Source organism: Elaeis guineensis, chromosome 1 (assembly GCF_000442705.2).
Source record: "Elaeis guineensis isolate ETL-2024a chromosome 1, EG11, whole genome shotgun sequence".
Taxonomy (NCBI): Eukaryota; Viridiplantae; Streptophyta; class Magnoliopsida; order Arecales; family Arecaceae; genus Elaeis; species Elaeis guineensis.
The window spans coordinates 117,124,498-117,130,155 of NC_025993.2; positions in this window are offsets into that span (position 1 = coordinate 117,124,498).

Sequence of the window (5,658 nt, forward strand, 5' to 3'; positions counted from 1 at the left end):
AGGAGATGCCATGGAGGAATTTTGACTATCACGATGCTGGTCTGCTTTAGACCACAATCATCTATTTGGTTCTTGAAAAAAGCTGCATGCTTTTGGAAAAGAGAGGAATTCATGATGCCGATTGTGATTTAAGGCAACAATTACAATGCGAGGATCGAGGCACTTTAGATCTCTTTCCGAAAAGCTCCCGGTAGAATTTTTTTTTTACTAATCACATGAGCATCGTAATTTTACATTCGATGAACATTTTTATTTGTTCTTATTTTATAATATAATGGATAATTTTAAGACAACTTGGTCTTTAGTTTTACAATATAATTTTATAAACTTTTAAATCATAAACTAACCATTCTTTTGATCCATACAATACTAGCTTATGTCTGAAACCTTTCTAGAGACGTCCATTAACTGAAGTAAAAATTATTATTTTTTTTATTTTACTTCATATAGAATCCTAATTCATCAACTTATGATTTTTTTTTTTTTTTCCTGAACTTGCTCTTTCTAACTATTGAACAAGATATCAATCTTTAAGTTCTAAAATCTTTAAATCCAGAAAATGAACTCTATCATGATTATGAAATTTAAAATAGCTTGCTCGGTTGCTTGTTTGGGGATGGATCATGGATGAGACAAATGATGCATCATAAAAAGATTAGGATTTGAGGATTTAGGAGAGAGTGGGAGAGTGCTCGTGGGGACCAAAAATAATAACATAGCCTGCTGGCTCCGGCCGACCACCATCCTTGTGATTCTGGCGGTGAGCCAGCTGATCTTTTAGGGGTCAACTTCTGCCAATGTTTGGCCTGTCAAGTCCTTCACTACACAAAAAGCCTGCCTTGTGGCATCCAATGACAGGACCACCACAGACTACTGCGAGAGGGACAGTTGCTTCGGTGGCATGCCACCTGAATTTATGCACCCATACTCATGCATCAAGAATTGTGAACGCAAATCTTGATGCATTGGTATGCTGATGGAAGATGGGAACCATGCATGAGCTCCAATCTTGTTCATGACCATGCAAAGAAGGCTTGTCCAAGTTGTGGATGTGAATTGGATCAAATTAATTGAAGTGCATTTGAAATTTGGGTGGACCAACCACCGAGACAAGATGTCAAACGCAGTAGGCAACACCGCATGACACCAGAAGAATTTGGTTTTTTGACAGAAACTAAAACCAACCAGTCTAAGTGTTGGAAGAACCTGATTTCATGTTAACTAAATGCTATTGTAAAATATTCAAGTATATAATCATGTTTTTATTGGTTATATAACTAATTCATTATAACCAACCTTGCAATATGGCCGGGTTCGATTACATTCTTGCTACCTTTGTAATTACTTCACTTATCTTTGTTTCTTCCATCCACAAGGGTGTATTATTCTATCTCCTTTCAAAGGGAGTGTTGATTGATGCACTTTGCAATAAAGGTGCCTTAACATGAGCGATCCCTTTAATGATGCAGGGATAACACAAGGTGAAAGTTGACTCAAGAATTAAACTCTAATTGCAACGTGTCTAATGAAATCCGAATTTTGGATCCTTTGATTGCTCAGTTGTATTAAACTTTTCAATTTATTAGGCCTTCATTTTTTTTAGGCTTATTTTTTGTTCTCAATGTTATCTTAGATTTGCACAATCAAGATTAGAAAACCTACATTTTGGTGGAAAATTTACTCATATAAAATTAAAATATCTACAAACTAAAGGGGGTAATGAGTACATAAATCTTCATTTCAAATAAATCCTTCAAGCCTCTTGGATAAATCATCATGTCTTTTGTTCAGACATACCATAATAAAATTGTGTAGCTAAATGGAAACATCATCGCATGTATATTATCTTACATGCTGGCATGCCTTCTCAATTTTGGGTAGAATTATTATTATTATTTTTTTCCGATAAGACGTACAATTAGTTTATTATGGCTGTGTTAATTAGAAACCATATTCCATTTCTTAAGATTGATGATCGATCACCATTTGAGAAACTCTTTCATAAAACACCAAACCACTTTATTTATCAAGTATGTAGCTGCTTATCTTTGCCTCATTGCACTCAAAATCTCTATAGGTACTCTCTCCTTAGGTTCTGCATCGTATATTTATTTGATTCTCTATGGCGTGCGATCTGTGTAGCATCTGATAGCCGCCATCAGAAGATAGATAGTTGTCAACAACAATGTGTTATATATGGCACATAAAGCCATCTTTTTTATGGTCATCCATTTTTTGATAGTAACCTTTAAGCACCGTACAACAAATTGTGATGCAAACCACACATAATAGAGTATCCATGCTCTATTCATTTTCTATGTTTTAATCATAAGGGACAAAGATGTAAGGATCCATTGACTAGACGTATCTCAATAGACATGTTTCTTTCAAGGAATCTCATTTTCCCTATAATAAGCATTCTTCCACACACAAGCCCAAAGCAACTTGTGCAGTGTTGCACATTGAGCAAGCAATCACCACTCAACTCCTCCCATCACATTCTCAGCCTTTGGTGTTCACACTACCCACTCTTCAACCCCTTTTCCATCTGCCAGCTAGTCCCTCATCCATGACTATACCACCAACAATACCAAGTAACATAGTTTTACCAGTTTCATTATCTCACTCACCATCTTCTCTATTTTGACCGACATGTCTCCACCACTCTGCCAGTTTGTACCCCTCGGACTACCATCTTGCAACCACTGTCTTAATACTACATTTTTAGGCAACTTATCACCACCCTCACCTTATACCATCAGTCCATTTCCATTGTTAATTCCCACCACCATGACCACTACAAAGCCAACTTCCACATGAACAACCCATTCCCACCTTACACATCTACATCAAACCATATCTGATTCTGGTATCTCAAACAAAAGAAACTATTTTGCCCCACAGTTGGCCACACTACCATGGGAACCACCTCCTACACCCAAGCTATCAAGGAGGAAATTTGGCACCAAGCAATGGTAGTGGAATTTGATGCCCTCTTATTTATCAATGCCTAGAACATGGTACCATATGATCCAACCATGAATCTGGTGGGATGGAAGTAGATATATAACATCAAAAAGAATTCAAATGTGTCGTTACTCATTACCAAGCTAGAATGGTAGTTCAGCGTTATGGGCAAATTGATGGCAGAGTACTCAGACAGTCCAATAGTCCAACCACCTACTAGAGGGGTTGTCTTGTTTGTTACAGTCACCAATGTATGGACCTTAAAACAGAACTTTTTTTTCTTGTAGAGCTACTTGCAAGAGTAGGTCTTTATGAAGCAAGCTTCAAGCTTTTTTGATTGACTATGTATGCAAGTTCCTCGAAGCTAAATATTGGCTTAAACAAGCCTCGAGAGCGTGTTCATCATTTTGCCTTCTTTCTGCACACACATCGCTTCCACAATAGCAAGTTTCAGAGCATGCATGGATCTGCTCTACCACTATTATTTGTGATGGCATCCTATGAACAGGTTCAGATCCTATGTTTACAAAGCACCTCATTAATTGCTTCTCATCTGAATTTGCCATGAAGCATCCAGGAGATCCATTAGCCAGTAATTCTCCTCTGTCAGTCTCTAATGGAGATCCTCCACCAGATGCCACTAACTATGAAAGAATCATAGGTGCTTTGCAGTACCTGACCATCACTAGGCCTGAAATATGCTGTGCAATCAGCATCAGCCATTTTATGCTCAAACCAACCACAGCTTATCTACAAGCAGTCAAGTGAACGAACATTGAGATATCCTTGGCACTATCACTCGACTACCCAAACTCGTTAGCGTGGCTCCACAGCAGCTGATAGCTTATACAGATGCAGATTGGGGTAGATGTACTGACACTAGAAGATGAATATCTGGGTACTGTTTCTTTTTTCTTGGCCACAATTCTTTCTCTTGGAGTGCAAATAAGAAGCAAACTATGTTCCATTCCAGCACCAAGGCTGAGTATGGGGCGCTTGCATTTGCCACAGCTGAAACATATTGGCTTCATCAACTATTTAGGGACATAGGCATCTATTCCAAACAGCCAGTTACAGTTTTATGAGACAATATGAGTGCCGAGAACTTAGTTGTGAATCCAATGTTTCTTGCTTGCACAAAACACGTTGAAATAGATTTCCATTTTCTGCAAGCACCATATCTTGTGAAACTGTTCTAATCTAATAGCCCAGATGTTGTTGGAAATCATTGTAACAATAGTGGTATAATTTTGCTCTTAAATGGCATTAAACAAGAGATCGGCGGTCAAAGAGAGTTTGTGTATGGACGAAAAGTGTCTTTTTTATTTTTATCACAGCTCCAGTAAGGAAGGAGTCTGTATACAGATGGAAGATGTCCTCCTTCTTATTTTTATCACAGCCCTCCAGTAAAGAAGTGTGTACAGACCCATAATTACAGGGTAGTTCCCTATCTGTCATGCCACTATTGCGATTAAGGGTTCATAGCTTGGCGTGTGAAGTATTGTCTGTTTGATCTATGGGTCTCACAGTTTTGTCCTTCAAAAAATGCCTCACATGAAAAAAATTATTTCTTCCTATATAAATCAGAGTTCTTCTTAACTCACAACTAATAATGTCCTCTTTTTTACACTACAACAACCATGATTCTTTCATTTGTTTTATTTTAAAAAGATTAAAAGAAGAAAAAAAAATGATGGGAATCTTTTTTAAAATACTTTTTTGATGGCAAGGGTCCATGGGTGATAGCCTACACAAGAAGGATAGCCCTTATCCGTATATCCCTAACCTTCCAAAACCACGGTGAAGGCGCGGGACTTGATCCTAAGTTATTTTACACAACTATTAAAGACTTTATCCGCTTCATAAGCTGGTACTTCAGAGAAGAAGAAGAGTCACGCTTCTCTTGGAGGGATCTAAGTGTCGGAGTAGAGGCAGTGTGCTTTTTTTTTTTTCTCTAATACATGTTTTCTTTTTCATATGGGTTTCTTTTTCATAATTTCTTGGAAGAAATACAAAAGAAAGGCAAGAAAATTGAAAAAAAGGTATGTAGTCAATCTCTTAAAGAAATCTAGTGGAGCTTTTTTCCTCTATAATTTTTTGCTTTGAAAAAAGAAAAGAAACCATGCCCTAAAAATAATGCACAGCCACAAAAAAAATTATTCAGATCTTGGAAAAAAGGACCCATATGAAAAGCAACGTCCCGTGGGGATCACAACTGCTTATTTTTTTTATTTTTGTTTTCATAAAGATTTATTTTTAAAGTATTTGCATTCCAACTCTCTGTCTGCTAACAAAACTGTCTTCATTATTGTTGTATTTGATTTTTTTTCTTTTTTCTTGATCCATTGCTTTTCTTCTTTTTCAATCATCATATGCCATATTAGTTTTTCGTAAACTGATTTTTTTTAAATTCACAAAGTTTGGAGTCTTGGCCATATTTTTTCAGTTTTTTATCTTTTTTTATTGTATCTTATCCGCTTTAAGAAAATTTTTATTAAAATAATATTTTTTAAAAAATAAATTATCAAAATATTTTTTTTCAAACTATTTATAAGAATACCATCCGAAATAAAATCACTCTATGATAGGACGACTTTTAATGCTGACTCAGTATTTTTAAAGTCAGTTGGAGTATTGGTTGGCGACTTAAAGTCGTCCTATGGAAGAATGACTATGTGAGTTGCCTTACTA